This window comes from Bos mutus, chromosome 8 (assembly GCF_027580195.1).
Source record: "Bos mutus isolate GX-2022 chromosome 8, NWIPB_WYAK_1.1, whole genome shotgun sequence".
In the NCBI taxonomy this organism is placed as follows: Eukaryota; Metazoa; Chordata; class Mammalia; order Artiodactyla; family Bovidae; genus Bos; species Bos mutus.
Window position 1 is genome coordinate 79,737,078 of NC_091624.1, and position 22,344 is coordinate 79,759,421.

Sequence of the window (22,344 nt, forward strand, 5' to 3'; positions counted from 1 at the left end):
GAACAGTAGGAAAAGCAAACAAAAGAATACATGTAGAAAAAAATAATAATAGGTTTAAAATTTTTAAAGAAAAAAAAAAGGAAAACTCCACAGAAACAGAAGCCTGACATTGAGGCAGAGGTTTATAACAACAGTAAAAAATATGACAGAAAAAAAAAAAAAAGCTCAAAAGCTTAATTGGATTTCATAGTGCCAATAAAATCAACAACTACAATAGAGGGGGGAAAAAGGGAAAAAAAAAAAGATCCAAAGAATATACAGAACAAGTCAAAAGATAAGAATAATAAATATTTTTCTTGAGTCAGTGCTGTCAGAGTCCTTTCCTTCGCTGGGAGCCACAGTCTACCTTACCTCCCTAGGATGCCCTCCAACACTGTGTCAATCTCTGGACCTGCTATGGGGGCAGCTCAGATTCTAATCTGGTCCTACTCCTATATGTTCTTGCATCCAATGTCCACAGCTATCAGAACTAGTGTGTTTTCTTTTGTGGGAGCTTTCAATGACCTTTTATGTATTCCGTAGACAACAGAGTCTGCCTAGTTGATTGTATGGATTTAATCTGCAGTTTGTACAGCTGGTGGGAAGGTTTTGGGTCTTTTTCTTAGCCACGCTGTCTCAGTTTCAATTATGGTTTTATTTCCAGCTCTACATGTAGGTCATCCACTGGGGTTTGATCCTGAGGCTGCCCTGGAGACCTTGGGTTTGCACCTGTGTGGTCCAGGTGTGGAGGTGGTGTAGCTGCTTGTGTCGCAGGGGTTCTGACAGCACCAGGCACATAAGGCAGTTGGTGGCTAGGGTAGCAGAAAATACAGTGCTCTAGAAGGGTATGGCAAACATTATTTGCCAATATGCTCCAGTATTCTTGCCTGGAGAACCCCCGTCCCTGACAGAGAAGCCTGGCAGGCCACAGTCTACAGGGTCACAAAGAGTTGGACATGACTGAAGCAACCCTGTATGCATAGATGCAAGTTTTTTTGCTTGTGACAGCTCTGCCCCAGTGAGAGTTGAGCGTAAAAGTGGCACAGCTGCTTGGTTTGCAGGGACTCTGGTGGCACCACGTGTGCAGGGACATGGACTGCCCCAGCCACAGGAGTTATGGCCCTATCAGCGTCTTTTTTCCAAGCCTCTTGTAGCTGGCAATCAGAAGGCCTCTTTGGCCAGTGTAGTTGATTGTGTGGATTTAATCTGAAGCTTGTACAGCTGGTGGGAAGGTTTGGGGTCATCCATAGCTCTGTCCATTCAGGCACTTAAAGGGATCCCTTGCCTGGGGTCCTTCTCTGTTGTTCAGCATGTCAGGCACATAGAGGGGCCCCCCTGTTTGGGGTCCTATTCTGTAGACTGGTGCATCAGGCACTTAAGGGGCACCCTGGATGGAGTCCTACTCAGTAGTGCATTAGGTGTTTGATGGGCCAGCCTCTCTATTGTTCAACTGCAGATGCTGGCAAATAGGGAGGGAGAGGCTATGGTGATGGCTCCACTCCCTAGACATGACTCAGTAATATTGCCTTGCTTTCATAGCTGGCCGGCTTTCCTCCACAGGCATTTGCCACCATGATCTCCTCCCTCACATCCCCTCAATCTGTCTCTCTGCAGTCAACAGCAGCCCTCACCCTGGGATTGCTCCACAGTCCCTAAACTCCAGCTCCCAGCTGCTGCACCTTCCAGGGTACCAGCCTTCCTGTCTGAGACATATATGGCTGCAGCAAGAACTGTCTGATTCTCATTCCATTTAGGCTGCCACAGATCAGCTGTTTCACTCTCAGCCTTAAATGTTTCTCCTCTGACTCAGGCAATTGCCCAGTGTGGGGTTTGGACCCCTGCTTCAGTTCCCATATCCACTGAAGGCAGGTTCAGTCCTACTAAGACTGCTGTTTTTCCCCAGTTCCTTCATCCCACCGAGTTTTTCATGGATCTATATATTCTTTTCCACTGGTCAGGTACTCCTGTATGTTCTCAGCTGGTGTTTTGCATGCACTTCTCTGTCTGAAGGTGCATTCCTGATGTATCTGTGGAGAGAGATGTACTCCACATTAACCTACTCCTCAGCCATCTTGTTCCATCACCTGTTTTCATTTTTATTTGTCTCTAGGTTTTGTATTTTTCTTCTTTGATTTCTTCAAGTTAAGTAGCATATTAGTCTCCAAGTGTTTACGGCTTTTGCAGGCACTTTTTAAAACTGTAGCTGATTTCTAGTCTCATATTTCTGTGATCAGAATAGATGTTTCATGATTGCAATTGTTTTAAACATACTGAGCTTTGTTTTGTGGCCCTGTATGTGATCTATCCTGGAAAATGTTGACATGCACTAGAAAAAAAGAGTCTACTGGAAGGACTGATGCTAAAGCTGAAATTCCAATACTTTACCCAACTCATGCAGAGAGTTGACTCATTGGAAAAGACCCTGATGATGGGAGGGATTGGGGCAGGATGAGAAGGGGACGACAGAGGATGAGATGGCTGGATGGCATCACCGACTCGAAGGACGTGAGTCTGAGTGAACTCCGGGAGTTGGTGATGGACAGGGAGGCCTGGCGTGCTGTGATTCATGGGGTTGCAAAGAGTTGGACATGACTGAGCGACTGAAATTATTGACTGCCTGACTTTCATATATATATGTCTTGCCTTGAGAACCCCATGAACAGTATGAAAAGGCAAAATGATAGGATACTGAAAAAGAAACTCCCCAGGTCAGTAGGTGCCCAATATGCTACTGGAGATCAGTGGAGAAATAACTCCAGAAAGAATGAAGGGATGGAGCCAAAGCAAAAACAATACCCAGCTGTGGATGTGACTGGTGATAGAAGCAAGGTCCAATGCTGTAAAGAGCAATATTGCATAGGAACCTGGAATATCAGGTCCATGAATCAAGGCAAATTGGAAGTGGTCAAACAAGAGATGGCAAGAGTGAATGTCAGCATTCTAGGAATCAGCAAACTGAAATGGACTGGAATGGGTGAATTTAACTCAGATGACCATTATATCTACTACTGTGGGCAGGAATCCCTCAGAAGAAATGGAGTGGCCATCATGGTCAACAAGAGTCCGTAATGCAGTACTTGGATGCAATCTCAAAATTGACAAAATGATCTCTGATCGTTTCCAAGGCAAACCATTCAAAATCACAGTAATCCAAGTCTATGCCCCAACCAGTAACGCTGAAGAAGCTAACAGTTCTATGAAGACCTACAAGACCTTTTAGAACTAACAACAAAAAGCATGTCCTTTTCATTATAGGGGAGTGGAATGCAAAAGTAGGAAGTCAAGAAACACCTGGAGTAACAGGCAAATTTGGCCTTGGAATACGGAATGAAGCAGGGCAAAGACTAATAGAGTTTTGCCAAGAAAACGCGCTGGTCATAGCAAACACCCTCTTCCAACAACACAAGAGAAGACTCTACACATGGACATCACCAGGTGGTCAACATCGAAATCAGACTGATTATATTCTTTGCAGCCAAAGATGGAGAAGCTCTATACAGTCAGCAAAAACAAGACCAGGAACTGACTGTGGCTCAGACCATGAACTCCTTATTGCCAAATTCAGACTTAAATTGAAGAAAGTTGGGAAAACCACTAGACCATTCAGGTATGACCTAAATCAAATCCCTTATGATTATACAGTGGAAGTGAGAAATAGATTTAAGGGCCTAGATCTGATAGATAGAGTGCCTGATGAACTATGGAATGAGGTTCGTGACATTGTACAGGAGACAGGGATCAAGACCATTCCTATAGAAAAGAAATGCAAAAAAGCAAAATGGCTGGCTGGGGAGGCCTTACAAATAACTGTGAAAAGAAGAGAAGTGAAAAGCAAAGCAGAAAAGGAAAAACATAAACATCTGGATGCAGAGTTCCAAAGAATAGCAAGAAGAAATAAGAAAGCTTTCTTCAGCGATCAGTGCAAAGAAATAGAGGAAAACAACAGAATGGGAAAGACTAGGGATCTCTTCAAGAAAATCAGAGATACCAAAGGAACATTTCATGCAAAGATGGGCTCGATAAAGGACAAAAATGGTATGGACTTAACAGAAGCAGAAGATATTAAGAAGAGATGGCAAGAATACACAGAAGAACTGTACAAAAAAGGTCTTCATGACCTAGATAATCACGATGGTGTGATCAATCACCTAGAGCCAGACATCCTGGAATGTGAAGTCAAATGGGCCTTAGAAAGCATCACTACGAACAAAGCTAGTGGAGGTGATGGAATTCCAGTTGAGCTATTCCAAATCCTGAAAGATGATGCTGTGAAAGTGCTGCACTCACTATGCCAGCAAATTTGGAAAACTCAGCAGTGGCCACAGGACTGGAAAAGGTCAGTTTTCATTCCAGTCCCAAAGAAAGGCAATGCCAAAGAATGCTCAAACTACCGCACAATTGCACTCATCTCACATGCTAGTAAAGTAATGCTCAAAATTCTCCAAGCCAGGCTTCAGCAATATGTGAACCGTGAACTTCCAGATGTTCAAGCTGGTTTCAGAAAAGGCAGAGGAACCAGAGATCAAATTGCCAACATCCGCTGGATCATGGAAAAAGCAAGAGAGTTCCAGAAAAACATCTGTTTCTGCTTTAGTGACTATGCCAAAGCCTTTGACTGTGTGGATCACAATAAACTGTGGAAAATTCTTAAAGAGATGGGATTACCGGACAACTTGATCTGCCTCTTGAGAAATTTGTATGCAGGTCAGGAAGCAACAGTTAGAACTGGACATGGAACAACAGACTGGTCCAAATAGGAAAAGGCGTACGTCAAGGCTTTATATTGTCACTCTGTTTATTTAACTTATATGCACAGTACATCATGAGAAACGCTGGACTGAAAGACACACAAACTGGAATCAAGATTGCCAGGAGAAATATCAATAACCTCAGATATGCAGATGACACCACCCTTATGGCAGAAAGTGAAGAGGAACTGAATGAAAAGCCTCTTGATGAAAGTGAAAGTGGAGAGTGAAAAAGTTGGCTTAAAGCTCAACATTCAGAAAATGAAGATCATGGCATCCGGTCCCATCACTTCATGGGAAATAGATGGGGAAACAGTGGAAACAGTGTCAGACTTTATTTTTCTGGGCTCCAAAATCACTACAGATGGTGACTGCAGCCATGAAATTAAAAGACGCTTACTCCTTGGAAGGAAAGTTATGACCAACCTAGATAGCATATTCAAAAGCAAAGACATTACTTTGCCAACAAAGGTTTGTCTAGTCAAGGCTATGGTTTTTCCTGTGGTCATGTATGGATGTGAGAGTAGGACTGTATAGAAGGCTGAGCGCTGAAGAATTGATGCTTTTGAACTGTGGTGTTGGAGAAGACTCTTGAGAGTCCCTTGGATTGCAAGGAGATGCAACCAGTCCATTCTGAAGGAGATCAGCCCTGGGATTTCTTTGGAAGGAATGATGCTAAAGCTGAAACTCCAATACTTTGGCCACCTCATGCGAAGAGTTGACTCATTGGAAAAGACTCTGATGCTGGGAGGGATTGGTGGCAGGAGGAGAAGAGGACGACAGAGGATGAGATGGCTGGATGGCATCACTGACTTATGAACGTGAGTCTGAGTGAACTCCAGGAGTTGGTGATGGACAGGGAGGCCTGGCGTGCTGCGATTGATGGTGTCGCAAAGAGTCGGACACGACTGAGCGACTGATCTGATCTGATAGGTATATGTATATGTATATATAATGTCTGTTTTTTCTAGTTTATCATGTAAGGCCAGTGTTTCTTATTGATTTTTTTGTTTTCTGGATAATCTGTCCACTGAGTAAGTGGGTTGGGGTGCTAAATTCTCCTACTATTTGGTTACTGCCAATTTTTTTCCCTTTGTCTATATTTAGTTGCTCCTATATTGGTTGCATATATATTTATGATGGTTGTATATTCTTGGCTTGATTCCTTTATCATTATGTAAAATATTTTTTTATCTCATTACACTCCTTGTTTTAAAGTCTGTTTTGTTTGATGTAAGTATTGCTCCCCTGACTTTATTTTCAATTCCATGTGCATGAAATACACTTTTTTCATCCTCTCACTTTCAGTGTCTTTAGATCTGAAGTGACTCTATTGTATAGAATATATATATATATATATGTTTTATTTTTATATCATTCAGCCACTCTGTTTTTTGATTGGAGCACTTTGTCCATTTACTTCTAAAGTAATTATTGATAGGATGTACTTATTGCCCTTTTAATTGTCTTGGGATTGCTTTTATAGTTCCTTTTCTTCCTTTTTTTTTCTTTGCTCTTCTCCCTTATTTCACTATATTTAATGTTATGCTCCAATTCCTTTCTCTTTTTTGTGTGCATGTATTATTTTTGATTACTGTGATGTTTATATATAGCAATATCTCTCTCTATATATTAATATACATATACATATATAATTACTTTGGAATATTGACCTCTTAAGTTTAGATACATTTTATCAACCCTGCATTATTACTCCTCCCCCTGAAGTTACTGTTTTTACTTCATATTTTACATCTTTTTGTGTATCCCTTAACAACTTATTTTGCATATAGATAGTTTTTGTCTTTAAACCTTCCTCCTTATTTTATCAGTTTTCTTTACCTAACCACAGTTCAGCTGGAAACCTTACAAACTTGTGAATTGTATATAAAAGCCACCCAGTACTTACTCCCACCTCACTGGGCAACATATATCTCCTAATAGCATTGTTTCTGTCTCAGATCACACTTTTATATGTTACCAAATCAATCCTACTTTGAATATGAAATCTTCAGTAGTGATTTCTGAACATTTTTCAGCTAAATTTTATTATCCGATAAGATCTTTCAAGCTTAACACTAAAACCTGTATGATTGTAGCTGGAAATTGCATTGGAGGAAAAAAAAATCAAAAATATTGCCCTGGGAAATTAGTCCTTCACCTTGATGCCTAAGCCTTTTTTGCCTTTTTTTCCAAATAGTTTTTCCAACAGTATTTTTCCATAGCATATTCATTTTTAAAGTGTATATTTTTTGAGAGCTTTCAGTATTTGAGCTGTTGTCACACTTGATTTAAAATCATGTTTTCAGTAGCCTTAGGGAAACACCATTTCCCACCATTCTAATTGACATGTTTTTTGAGAGTATATTTATGCACTAAACCAAACATCCCATTACACAGTTTAAATGTGTCATTAAAAGATGTATGTCCTTAATAAATGAAGTATAATATCCATGGAGAGGGTGGTAAAGAAGAAAGAAAATATTTTAAAATTTGTGATTTGGTATTTCCTAGACTTGCTGCTTATGTGTTTTCTCAATATTTTTAGTGGAAATATTGCTAGAATATAGAAATAATATAGTTGTTGAGGGGGGCTCAAAGGAGATGGGAGAAAGGAAGAGACATTTACCTAGGACTGATGTAATGATAACAAAAACATAAATCATGTTTTCATTCAATAGCCTGAGAATTTGCTCTGCCTGTCAAGGTATTGTCAATATGTTTGTGATATGATTCTCTAAAATGCAAAAGATAAGCAGTCTATTTACTTTTTGAAAACTTGAAGTTTAAGAATATAATGTCATTTAGAGTTTGGGGAATTATTTATACCATTTGTTCACAATTAGTCTTCAATAGGAAGTGTCATTCTGATGGGGTAAAGGAAAATAAAAAGTTGTCCATTTTATTACCATTTACTATAGGAATGAATTGCTGACATTAAAAATATCTCTCCCATGTCACATAATAATAACCTAAGTTGGTATTGCCAAAAGATGCTAATGGTAAAATTTTAAATTTGTTAGTAAGAAGTAGCTTGTTTTTACTTCCTTTTAATATTATTTCATTATATCTGTGTTAAATATATTTCATTACATGTAAGTACAAAAATTTTGAAACGGCAAGGTTCATTTCTTAAAGAGAACCATCAGGAATCCAAAAAATTTGGAACAGTGTTGTATAAAATAAATTAAGACATTTTTGGCCTCATGATTCATCAGAATCATTTACTTCTTGAATCTACTTAATGTTTTATCCTAATCTGTTGAATTAAAAAGTCTTTGGATGCTTCACGAGTTTTCATGTTACTGTTGCTAAGTTTATAGTTCTTCAAAATTGGGCAATATAATGGAATAGTTTTAAAACTAGGAAAGCAAAATAATGTTTTATGTATAAAAGTATTTTCTTTTATATTTTAAAAGAAATATTTAAATATTTCTCAAGCATATATTTTAAAATTAATTGGGATGTGTGTGCACATCAAATATCTTTAGTTGAAGAACATATCTCCTATATGTCTAGGCAAATTTTAAGGAATTAAAGAAGTTAAAAAAATTTTTTTTAATTAATAAATGCACCCAATATGAGATCATATCAATATGCAAAGCACATACTAACAAATCTAAAAGACTAAATTGATAGCAGTACAACAATAGTAGAAAACTACCCTATGTTCAATTATAAATAGAACATTCAAGCAAATGTGAATAGCACTATATAAACCTAACAAATACAAGTAGAACTTTGCACCCAACAACAGAATAAGACCTATTCTCTTCAGTCACACATGGAATGGTCTCAAGGCTAGATCACTTGTTAAGTCACAAAAAAGTCTTAACAAATTTATTAGAATATAGGCTTTGACATTTATCCACCTAACACCAAGCCTAAAATTTACTTGTTCCAGTTACCAACTTATTTGAGGAAGCAATGATTCAAAAATTTCAAAATTTATGAGAAATTCACCATAATTTGAAGAAACTAAACAATATGTAATTTAGTGATTTTTAAATTTTTCATTTAAAATTTAATATTCAATTGAATATTGAATAATACAATATTGAATACAATTACAAAAAGTATGATATTTAATACAAATACATGTAAATCATATAATGATTTTTTGTCAGTGTTAGGCATCCTGTGAAAATTTCTGTGTATTTCTACAAAATTGTTGTTATTTTACTCATTATTCAGTACTATATCTCACAGTAGGAGACACGTTATGCTCAATTTATATCCAAATGATTATTGAAATACAGAAGCTTTGAATGCACTCTATATTTGCACATCATTTGGGGAGTCCTGTTCTTTCCTATCTGTATAACTAAGAGCTGCCACTGTTACACTGTAGATACCACTCTACAAATATTAGAGAAGGTTGTATGAGAATACATAACAACTGTAGCCAGGACTGAATCTGTCCTGTGGGGTATTTTTTCCTAATCCACAGAGAGACTAGTGACACAACTCAGAATGTCATCAACAAAACTGAGATGGAAAAGGGATGTGCATAGTTCAAGGTACTGTCTACCAGTTCAACTGGCCAATTTCTGTCTTAAAATTAGATACATTGCTCCTAAAGGAAGGCAAATGCTTGCTATATGAGAGCCATCATAGATAATATTTCATCTATCTGTTTGGTAATAATTATAACTTTGAGTTTGGGAAAGTTTGGAGTAGTTTTCAAAGTAGAAAGCATTTAGATTATGTGGTATATTTTTTACAAAGTGATTTCTGTTTTAATATCTTAATCCCAGATTTCAAATTTAATTGGGATGCTCATAGAAACAAATATTTTATGCAACTGTGCTTTTAGTGCTTGTATCTCTGTTAGATACGTTTCTTGAAGAAACTTAATGTGATATAATGAGCCAGAACTAATTCCATAAGCAAGACAAATTCTCTTAACTTGTATGATATTTAATAACCAAAATTAGCATCATGAACTCATGCACTTCCCAACTGTAATGTTTTTCTTAAAAATAGATTTACAGTATTTTAAGCAGATAGTGAAACATATCCAACATATCTGATAAAGTATGTATTTTAATGTGAACAATCAATGAGTAATAAATATGATAATCTTATAAATACTTTAACTTCATTGCCTTCCATCTATATGTAATAGAACATGAATTCATAATAGCATCTGAAAATATATGCATTTAGTCAAATCACTACACTGTAAAAGTTAGTGAGCTGAAACCCAGAGAAGCTATGATCTGTAACACTCCTAGGCAGTGGAATTCTAATACTGGAATACAGGTTTCTTGGCCAAATCATTTTATACAGTGCTCACAAATTGCATGGAAGGTAATTTTCATTGACTAAATCTCCTATGATATGCATTTTAAAGTTACATTTATTTATATTTAGTAAGATTTTCTTTAGTAAGCTTTATTAAATCATGGTGATAGAGTGAAAAAATTATTTGTCCTAATAGAGAAATGGTGCATATGAATACCAAAATAAGGTTTGGAAAATATCTTGATAGGCTTTTATAAAGTAGGCATAATAATTGATGTTTTCTTGGGGAGAAAATTTAACAATTCAAATACTACTTTACCTGATTCAGGACTCCTTAAATACTTTACTCCATTATTTCTGATGTGTTTTGTTTTTCAGGTGTTTAAAATCTAGGTAGCCAACTTCATGGCCATAAAGCTTTCATATATTGTGATGTTTGAAATATCTTACATATCTCCTTTTTCTTTACTAATTTTGATGGGTGTTTTTAGCAGTTTAATTTATTGATATTGACCAAATAATCTATTTTTTAAAATCTCCCCCATATGACTTTGTTGTGAATGTTTCATTTCTGAAAAATAAATTATTTCATCATATAAAAGTGTTTGCATGTTTTAAAATTTTGGAAATTAAAATGTGATTCTGCTTTTTTTCCTAATTTCTATTTTCAGTTTTGTGCACTTAATCATTTTATTGCATCCCCAGTACAATTTTAAGACTTAAAGAATTTCCTCTGGAACTTCTCTGGTCTTTTTGGCTTCCATATTTTTGTTGAAAACTCAGCCATCAATTCTATTATTGTTAATATGAAAAGAATATATCTTTGTTATTCAGTTGCCAAGTTGCGTCCAACACTTCGTGATCCTATGGACTACAGGATACGAGGCTTCCCTGTCCCTCATCATGTACCATAGTTAACCTGAGTTCATGTCCATTGCATCAGTGATGCCATGCAACCATCTCATCCTCTGTCATCCTCTTCTCCTCCTGCCTCAATCTTTCCCAGCATCAGGGTCTTTTCCATTGTGTTGGCTCTTCACCTCAGGTGGCCATATTGTTGGAGCTTCAGCTTCAGCATCAATCCTTCCAATTAATATTCAGAGTTGATTTCCTTTAAGATTGACTGGTTTTATCTCCTCACTGTCCAGGGGACTCACAAGAGTCTTATCCAGCACCACAGTTTGAAAGCATCAATTCTTCAACACTCTGCCTTCTTTATGGTTCAGCTCTCACAACTGTACATGAGTACTGGAAAGACCATAGTTTTGACTATATCACTTTATTGGCAAAGTGATGTCTTTGCTTTTTAATATACTGTCTATGTTTGTCATTGATTTCCTGCTAAGAAGCAATTGTCTTCTAATTTCATGGCTGCAGTCATCATCTACAGTGATTTTAAGACCACAAGAAGAGGAAATCTGTCACTACTTCTACCTTTTCCCCTTATATTTACTGTGAAATGATGAGACTGGATGCCATGAACTTAGTTAATTATTTTTTTTTAATATTTAGATTTAATCCAGCTTTTTCACTCCCCTCCTTCATCCTCATCAGCAGCTTCTTTAGTTTCCTTTTGGTTTCTGCCATTACAGTAGTGTCATACACATATCTGGGTTTGTTGATAATTTCTCACAGGAATATCAACATCCACACTCCTGGCAGTGTCTTTACCACCTACATTCTTTGATGACTTAAAAGATTTTGAATACACTTTTAGTATATAAATATATACTTATAGTAAATGCCATCATGTTAGTATTATAGACATTGGACCACATTCTATTTATGCCAAGCATCAATGTATTTCTTTATATGCATATGAATATTACAACTTCTATAACATATTACTTCAGATATATAATACTAAACATTATATTGTGCTGACACTACATATTAATTAATTTCTCCAACACACCATTTTCTGCAATTTAATCATAGGGAGTGTGTGTGTGTGTGTGAGACTGATTTGCTCAAGGTTTATTGAATTTATGAAATTTGTGGGTTTCTCTCTTCTATACATTTATAAAATTATATAAAATTTTCTTGTACTCTTTTCAAGCAACTGTTTTGCTTCATTCTGTATATTCTTTCTTTACACATATTACAAATTCTGACAGTATGCCATCTGTCTTTCAATCTTTGCTGTTTTTTTTTTTCTATTCTTAACTCTTTGTGCTTAAATTTCAATTATATTAATCTATTTAATTCTATTTTGCAATATCTGAGATTTAATTAAAACCACTCAATAAAATGGTGGTCTTAAGTACTGTTTTATAACTCAGGAATGTCGAGCTTCTATTCTATTCAAATTCTTAACCAAATTCTTCATTTTAACAATTCAGTCTTCCTATACTTTATTCAGTTCAGTTCAGTCACTCAGTCATGTCCAACTCTTTGCGAACCCATGAACTGCAGCACGCCAGGCCTCCCTGTCCATCAAAAACTCATGGAGTTTACCCAAACTCATGTCCATTGAGTCGGTGATGCCATCCAATTAAGTTATCCTCTGTCGTCCTCTTCTCCTCCTGCCTTCTAATCTTTCCCAACATCAGGGTCTTTTCAAATGAGTTAGCTCTTCGCATCAGGTGGCCAAAATATTGGAGTTTCAGTTTCAACATCAGTCCTTCCAATGAACACCCAGGTCTGATTTCCTTTACGATGAACTGGTTGGATCTCCTTGCAGTCCAAGGGACTCTCAGTAGTCTTCTCCAACACCACAGTTCAAAAGCATCGGTTCTTAGGTGCTCAGATTTCTTTATAGTCAACTCTCACATCCATACAGGATTAATGGAAAAACCATAGCCTTGACTAGATGGACCTTTGTTGACAAAGCAATTTTTAATATGCTCTTCAGGTTGGTCAAAACTTTCCTTCCAAGGAGTAAGCATCTTTTTATTTCATGGCTGCAATCACCATCTGCAATGATTTTGGAGCCCAGAAAAATAGTCAGCCACAATTTCCCCATCTATTTGCCATGAAGTGATGGGACCAGATGCCATGATCTTAGTTTTTTGAATGTTGAGCTTTAGGCCAACTTTTTCACTATCCTCTTTCACTTTCATCAAGAGGCTCTTTAGTTCTCTTCACTTTCTCCCATAAGGGTGGTGTCGTCTGCGTATCTGAGGTTATTGATATTTCTCCCAGCAATCATGATTCCAGCTTGTGCTTCCTCCAGGCAAGCATTTCTCATGATGTACTCAGCATATAAGTTAAATAAGCACGGTGACAATATACAGCCTTGATGTACTCCTTTTCCTATTTGGAACCAGTCTGTTGTTCCATGTCCAGTGCTGATTGTTGCTTCCTGATCTGCATACAGGTTTCTCAAGAGGCAGGTCAGGTGGTCTGGTATTCCCATCTCTTTCAGAATTTTCTACAATTTATTGTGATCCACACAGTCAAAGGCTTTGGCCTAGTCAATAAAGCAGAAATAGATGTTTCTTCTGGAACTCTCTTTTTTTTTTTTTGATAATCCAGCGGATGTTGGCAATTTGATCTCTGGTTGCTCTGCCTTTTCTAAAACCAGCTTGAACATCTGGAAGTTCACGGTTCACGTATTGCTGAAGCTTGGAGTGTTGGCTTGAAGTATTTTGAGCTTGGAGTACTGGCTCGGAGTATTTTGAGCATTACTTTACTAGCGTATGAGATGAGTGCAATTGTGCTGTAGTTTGTTGAAGACTATTGAGATTCCCTTGGACTGCAAGGAGATCCAACCAGTCCATTCTAAAGGAGATCAGCCCTGGCTGTTCTTTGGAAGGAATGATGCTAAAGCTGAAACTCCAGTACTTTGGCCACCTCATGAGAAGAGTTGACTCATTGGAAAAGACTCTGATGCTGGAAGGGATTGAGGGCAGGAGGAAAAGGGGATGATGGAGGATGAGATGGCTGGAGGGCATCACCGACTTGATGGATGTGAGTTTGAGTGAACTCTGGGAGATGGTGATGGACAGGGAGGCCTGGCGTGCTGCAATTCATGGGGTTACAAAGAATCGGACACGATTGGGCGACTGAACTGAAATGAACTGAACTTGAGCATTCTTGGCATTGCCTTTCTTTCTTTTTTTTTTTCTTTTTAATAAATTTTAACTTTACAATATTGTATTGGTTTTGCCATATATCAAAATGAATCCTCCACAGGTATACATGTGTTCCCCATCCTGAACCCTCCTCCCTCCTCCCTCCCCATACCATCCCTCTGGGTCGTCTCAGTGCACCAGCACCTTTCTTTGGGATTGGAATGAAAACTGACCTTTTCCAGTCCTGTGGCCACTGCTCAGTTTTCCAAATTTGCTGGCATATTCAGTGCAGCACTTTACAGCATCATCTTTCAGGATTTGAAATAGCTCACTGGAATTCCATCACATCCACTAGCTTTGTTCGTAGTAATGATTCCTAAGGCCCACTTAACTTCACATTCCAGGATGTCTGGCTCTAGGTGAGTGAGCACACCATCGTGAATATCTAGGTCGTGAAGATCTATTTTGTACAATCCTTCTGTGTATTCTTGCCACCTCTTCTTAATATCTTCTGCTTCTGTCAGGTCCATACCATTTCTGTCCTTTATTAAGCCCATCTTTGCATGAAAAGATCCCTTGGTATCTCTAATTTTCTTGAAGAGATCTCTAGTCTTTCCATTCTATTGTTTTCCTCTATCTCTTTGCATTGATCGCTGAGGAAGGCTTTCTTAATCTCTCCTTGCTATTCTTTGGAACTCTGCATTCAGATGCTTATATCTTTTCTTTTCTCCTTTGTTTTTCGCTTCTTTTTTCACAGCTATTTGTAAGGCCTCCTCAGACAGCCATTTTGCTTTTTTGTATTTCATTTTCTTGGGGATGGTCTTGATCCCTGTCTCCTGTACAATGTCATGAACCTCCATCCAGAGTTCATCAGGCACTCTATCAGGTTTGCTCCTGCTGCTGCTGCTAAGTCACTTCAGTCGTGTCCGACTCTGTGCAGCCCCATAGACTGCAGCCCACCAGGCTCCGCCGTCCCTGGGATTCTCCAGGCAAGAACATTGGAGTTGGTTGCCATTTCCTTCTCCAGTGCATAAAAGTGAAAAGTGAAATTGAAGTTGCTCAGTCGTATCTGACTCTTCCCGACCCCATGGACTGCAGCCCACCAGGCTCCTCTATCCATGGGATTTTCCAGGCAAGAGTACTGGAGTGGAGTGCCATTGCCTTCTCCCTATCAGATCTAGTCCCTTAAATTTATTTCTCACTTCCACTGTATAATCATAAGGGATTTGATTTAGGTCATACCTGAATGGTTTAGTGGGTTTCCCCACTTTCTTCCATTTAAGTCTGACTTTGGCAATAATGAGTTCATGATCTGAGCCACAGTCAGCTCCCGATCTTGTTTTTGCTGACTGTATAGAGCATCTCCATTTTTGGCTGCAAAGAATATAATCAATCTGATTTTGGTGTTGGCCATCTGGTGATATCCATGTGTAGAGTCTTCTCTTGTGTTGTTTGAAGAGGGTATTTCCTATGACCAGTGCATTCCCTCTTCTCTTTACCCTGCTTCATTCTTTACTCCAAGACCAAATTTGCCTGTTACTCCAGGTGTTTCTTGACTTCCTACTTTTGCACTCCAGTCCCTTATAAAAAGGACACCTTTTTTGGGTGCTAGTTCTAAAAGGTCTTGTAGGTCTTCATAGAACTGTTCAGCTTCAGCTTCTTCAGTGTCACTGATTGGGGCATAGACTTGGATTACCATGATATTGAATGATTTGTCTTGGGGATATGAAAACCTTAATTAAATTATACATTGTAGTATCTGGGACTTGAATTCTAAACTCTGTCTGCTTTACATTTTAGCTGTCCACCTCCTTTTATAAAGGAGTTTCCTTGATGTTTCTCTCTCAACATATGAAGAGTTTGGACATTTTTAGATGTAGAAAATGACTTCTATGCACAATTTGAGGCTCCCACCATGGAATTCCTCCTTCAAAGCCTCAGCCTCCACATCAAATTTCTCCTCTTATTCCTCATTCCAAGAGGTCCGTATATTCTTTTTAGAGCTTTATTCTCGGATGTTCCTATGAACTGACTGAATTATACCTCCACACAAAAGTACCTATTGTTTCAAGAATCATATATCCTTCAGTTGCTGTTCACTACTGCCTTTTCAAATTTTTAGCTTTTATTTTGTTTTATAGTAGAAAGCTTAATTCAAAAGATAAGCTATCTCATAACTAGAACTGGAATTCCCCAACAAACCTGCCCCTTTATTGTATCAGTGTCCCACCCAAATAAGCAAAAACAACCAACTCTCTAAGTAAGAAGGAATGTAAAGTATATTAGAAACAGTTGGGAAATTTGTTAGGAACTAGGTGTGTTTGCACAACCAGAAACATTTCATGACAAGGCAAAAACTAAACTTTGAATTAAAGGTAAAAAATACTGTAATTAAATGACAAGCATCATTCCCTGGAAGACAAAAATCAGACATTCCTCAGATAATGTCCATTCTTTTTTATTCAATAACAAAGGATATTTTGGAAGAGTTCATTGAAAAGAATCTGACTGTGTAAGTTGATTTGTCCTACATTTGTAGTTATCCAACTCTAAGCATTTCAACCAGTAATTGATGCTATCATAGAAAACAATCAAGCATTAGACAGTTGGTTATATGGTGTTCTTTAAGTAGACACTCATAGATTTGCTGATTTTGCAACTAAAAGAGGGGAATATAATAAATTATACTTGTGTTTCTAGTACCTGGAAATTTTGAACATCACTTTGGATTAGAGATAATGGAAAGAATAGGGTAGACAAACTTCTAACCCAAACTTAGTAAAGGAATTATCAGAAGTATAAATAGTAGGTATTCTAAGAATAGATCAGTTCATAACTAATCTCAGCATTCTCACATTTCTTTTTTCTTGTAAAGTTGTATAAAAGGAAAGGGGAAATGAAGAGTGCTTTTATTTGGGGACAAGTAAGTTTATTTATTTAGATGATTAGGAAGGATGAAGTATCTTGTCCTCAAAACATCAAATATTAAAATTTGTTTATTTTTTAAGATCTCATAAAATGTGTATGGAAACATTTTGATAAATGATAGAGTGAATTTATTTTCACCTTATTTCACAGAATTTCTACATGCAGTAGTGGTCTTATATGTTAAATATCCCTGCTGTTGGGAAAGGCTTAACTGATACATGTAGCTGTGTGTGAGGATTTTCTTGCCCCAGATCTTTCCTCCTCATACTTCAACAGTAGCATTCCTGCTATAAGATCATTGTACAATCACAAAAAAAAAAAAAAAAAAAAAAAAGCCTAATTTAAATCTCCTGGTTCATAGTAAATGGTTAATTAATTCTAATAAGATACCTGAAAACATTATCAAAAAAATCCATACCAACATCTGAAGAATTCATAGTGTAATCCATAAATGATAGTGTGGCAATGTTGTTTGTTTGATTTAAAGTTAAAATTTGTTGAGTAATACTAAACCGGTCTCACTTGTTCTGTATTTCCGAACTGAGAATAATATGTAAAACAGTGCTATCCCATCAGTAAAATAGAGAACTAAAAGGTATGTAAATATCTCAACAAAATATTGAATGTCCTGTCCTAGCATTTTGATGTAGGTTTAAGTCTGTCTGGATCTAATATCTGGTTTCTTCTTGGACTATCAATATTTAATAACCTGAAACTAAAGGGAAAATGGTAAATGTAGAAAATATTATCTTGGTGTGTTCAGTATATTATGCTCTCTTTAGTTAGATCACATGTTTATCTCTTCATATGTGGGGAAAAAGTACACTGAAGAGCATTAGCCATTTCTGTCAACAGAAATAAAATGTCCTTAAGTTGCCAGGACTAACTTCATTGATATCCACAATTGCTGGAAGCATTACCCCAGATCTCAGTATATTTTTAGTTTTCCCTTTCTTCTTTTTCTTTATTTAAGCCAAGCATCATTAATTTTATGGCTAAGGGCAGAATATTATCTCAGTGAATTGCAGTATTTTAAAAATTCCATGTAATTGAAGATTGTACTACTTGCTAAAAAGTATACTGAACTTATTTAAAAGTACTTTTGATGCTTTTTACTATGTTATAATATTTAATAAAAAGGGAAATTTAGCATATTTAGTAAAAAAGAAAATTTTATACTTAAAACACAGTTGTTAGCTTTATGAATGCATGATTATCTTTCAACTAACATAAAAACCTGTCTTATGTTCTTATATATTTTGTCTATCATTACACACTGATTAATTTAAATATAACCTTGAATTTCAGTCATTAGAAATTTAGCAAATCAGGATTAGTTTGGGTGTGTCTATATATGTATTTACTTATAAACCTACTTGTGTCAACACATGTAAATGTACATACTGTGAGATTTTATACAAATTTTCAAATGTATGAGAGAAGACAGAAAGGTATAAGGGGCAAAGCATAGATTTTTGGAATTAGATTGCTTAAAGCCATCATTTCATAACTTACTAATAAATTACTAGCAAGTTATTTAGTACACCTCCACTGAATCATCAAAAAAACAAGAGAGTTCCGGAAAACATCTATTTCTGCTTTATTGACTATGCCAAAGCCTTTGACTGTGTGGATCACAATCAGCTGTGGAAAATTCTGAAAGAGATGGGAATACTTGACCACCTGACCTGCCTCTTGAGAAATCTGTATGCAGGTCAGGAAGCAACAGTTAGAACTGGACATGGAACAACAGACTGGTTCCAAATAGGAAAAGGAGTATGTCAAGGCTGTATATTGTCACCCTGCTTATTTAACTTATATGCAGAGTACATCATGAGAAACGCTGGACTAGAAGAAGCACAAGCTGGAATCAAGATTGCCAGGAGAAATATCAATAACCTCAGATATGCAGATGATACCACCCTTATGGCAGAAAATCATGGGAAATAGATGGGGAAACAGTGGAAACAGTATCAGACTTTATTTTTGGAGGCTCCAAAATCACTGCAGATGGTGACTGTAGCCATGAAAGTAAAGGACGCTTACTCCTTGGAAGAAAAGTTATGACCAACCTAGATAGCATATTGAAAAGCAGAGACATTAGTTTGCCATCAAATGTCCGTCAAGTCAAAGCTATGGTTTTTCCAGTGGTCATGTATGGATCCGAGAGTTGGACTCTGAAGAAAGCTGAGCGCCAAAGAATTGATGCTTTTGAACTGTGGTGTTGGAGAAGACTCTTGAGAGTCCCTTAGACTCCAAGGAGATCCAACCAGTCCATCCTAAAGGAGATCAGCCCTGGGATTTCTTTGGAAGGAATGATGCTAAAGCTGAAACTCCAGTACTTTGGCCACCTCATGCGAAGAGTTGACTCATTGGAAAAACTCTGATGCTGGGAGGGATTGGGGGCAGGAGGAGAAGGGGACGACAGAGGATGAGATGGCTGGATGGCATCACCGACTCGATGGACGTGAGTTTGAGTCAACTCTGGGAGTTGGTGATGGACAGGGAGGCCTGGCGTGCTGCAATTCATGGGGTCGCAAAGAGTCGGACATGACTGAGCCACTGAACTAAACTAACTAAGCCATATTTTTAAAGCATTGCTATGAAGAGCAAATGATATATTACATGCAAATTGCATTATGTATAAAATAAAATACTTTGATATCAAAGTTACTGATTTTGAAAAATATTTATAACATATATAATAGTTACACTTTACTTTCATTATGCTCTCTAACCCATTTCCTGACTTTGCAATTTTTCTGGTTAGAAAGCTAGCACAGTTATTTTTTCTATATATAGCTAAGTTATTCTCTAGCCAGCAGGCAAAAAGAGTTAGTGGCACATTGTGTCCAGAGAGTTTATTATACCAGTCTTTTAAATGAGAAAAATTTTAGCTAGAAAGAATTGACATACAATAAGAGTGAACATTTTCTTACATCCTTGCTGGCATGGTGACTGTAAAATTTTATTTTGAGCGTATATATCTTATAAATTATTGATATGTAAAGAAACAGCAAGTTAATGGCTTGACTGGAGCCATCAGTTGAGGTAGGTAAATAGATGATAGGTATGTAGATAGATACATAGAAAGAATGTTTTGTCAATATTTTCACTCCCATTATCATGGATTTTCCTTGCAAGCCATCTCGTAAGCAAGTTACTTGCTAGAACAATTCTCATTTTCCAGGTGGGAAAGTCACTTAGAAATGTAAATGGAATTCCCAGAACTTCATCACCACTTGATTCTGAAGTGGTGACAATTTTTTAATTGGATAAAATAGTATTTCCATTCTAAATAAAGTAAAAGTTTTTTTTTTTTTTAATAATACAAAATGTGTCATCCCATGGCTTCCCAAAAGGCTATCCAAAGGACAAATATTTTACATAAATGAATCACACTTATAAATACAAAAGATCTAGCTTCTCTCTCCCATTCTTTGCCCCTCATAGAATGTACCAAGGAGCCTCTGGGTACAGTAGGGGGTTGCTTTTACAGACAAGTCAAATCACACTCCAGTTTACAGTTGTATTGAAAGAGTAGGCTTCTGGATTAAAACCAAACACTGAATACAGAAAATCAAATCGGAAAATGCCTTCTTTCCATAATGCTAAAAATACTACTTTATCTGAGTTTTCTGATAACTGCTTTTTAGAAATGTTGGCTAAGTTTAATTAAGTCATGTTATAACTAAAGCAGCTGATGTAACTATTGATGTCAGAATAAATAAAATATCAAATTATATTTTTATTGGGAAAACAAAGTTACACTTCTATAATCACCCCCACTTTACTACCCATTCATATGTGTTCATTTTATGATTAGGGCAACCATTTAAAAGTTAACGGGTGCAGTGTTAGCTACCTGCTGCTTCCACATATTTATAAGCTAACATACACAACTTACACTCCTAAATATTGGAGTAACATCTTATAGAAATACCCAAATGAACCTTTTGGCCCACATGATAACATAAGATTTAGGGCCCTGAGCAGGCTAAATGTAACAGTATTAATATATTTTTTAAAGTGTTTTAAGTCACACTATGATTAGTTAACAAAGGCATTTACTGTGTTAATGAAGGGGAAATTACTTGTACTGAATTAGTTGATATTTTTTCTAATTATGGCACTGCAGGTGTTTGTATCTACAGATTGTTCTGATAAAGTAATTAGGTCTAGCAAGTGTGTGAATTACATTTGGTTAAATTAGTTTATTACCAGATAGGAATTTAATGAAGTGGAAATGTATCTTTCCAGGTTATGCACTAGTCATCAGAGGTTACAATGACCATTTACTATGATGTTAGGAAGTAAGTTCAAATTAGGTAGCAGAATTGACTTAGGACAAAATTTCATTCTTGAAGAGACTTTTATTTTTCTTTTGAGAAATATAAATCAAACAATAAGCGGTACAAATTTCTAGTTTTTCTCTACCACCCAGTCACTTAATCCGATGATCTTTCTTAACACCTGTAGAGTGTAATCAGACACATGTTAACTCTCTGTGTTCAGGTAAAGTATTAAACCATTATCTTGATGCAGTTACTAATTTAGCTACAAGGAAAATTTAGTCAGTTTCCCTGGAAGCCAAAACAAGACACAAAAAGACTTCAGCCAGTGATGAACTGCCTAATACACAGATACACAAAACTAAGTCTGGTCTACAATTCTGATTTCTCTAACAGTCCACATTAATTATATGAGGTAAAAGCAGGTTATATTTTTCCTTTTTCTCATGTAAAAGTAGCACACGTATTCATCATGATTCCATTTTCCCCTGCCTATCAGGAAAACCAGATCTAAATTTCATACTTACTTAAAGTTCCCCTTAAAATCATTTCTCCCACAAATATAGGTCACACACCAAGATCCAGGAATTAAGAAAAGCTAAAATTAACACAAAAATGAACATGTGCACACAGCATTCAAAGTCTAAGTTCGTGAGTAGACACAGTGTTCTGCTTCCTACCATCCTCTAATCCCCGTTTTTATGATTGAGATTTTGCTTTTCCCCCTATTTTGCTTTATACGATTAGTCTTTATTACATGCTTTAAAATAATCATATTTAGATGGTGATTGCAGCCATGAAACTAAAAGACGCTTGCTCCTTGGAAGAAAAGTTATGACCAACCTAGATATCATATTAAAAAGCAGAGACATTACTTTGCCACAAAGGTCCATCTAGTCAAGGGTATGGTTTTTCCAGTAGTCATGTATGGATGTGAGAGTTGGACTATAAAGAAAGTAGAGCACCGAAGGATTGATGCTTTTGAATCGTGGTGTTGGAGAAGACTCTTGAGAGTCCCTTGGACTGCAAGGAGATCCAACCAGTCCATCCTAAGGGAGATCAGTCCTGGGTGTTCATTGGAAGGACTGATGTTGAAGCTGAAACTCCAATACTTTGGCCACCTGATGTGAAGAA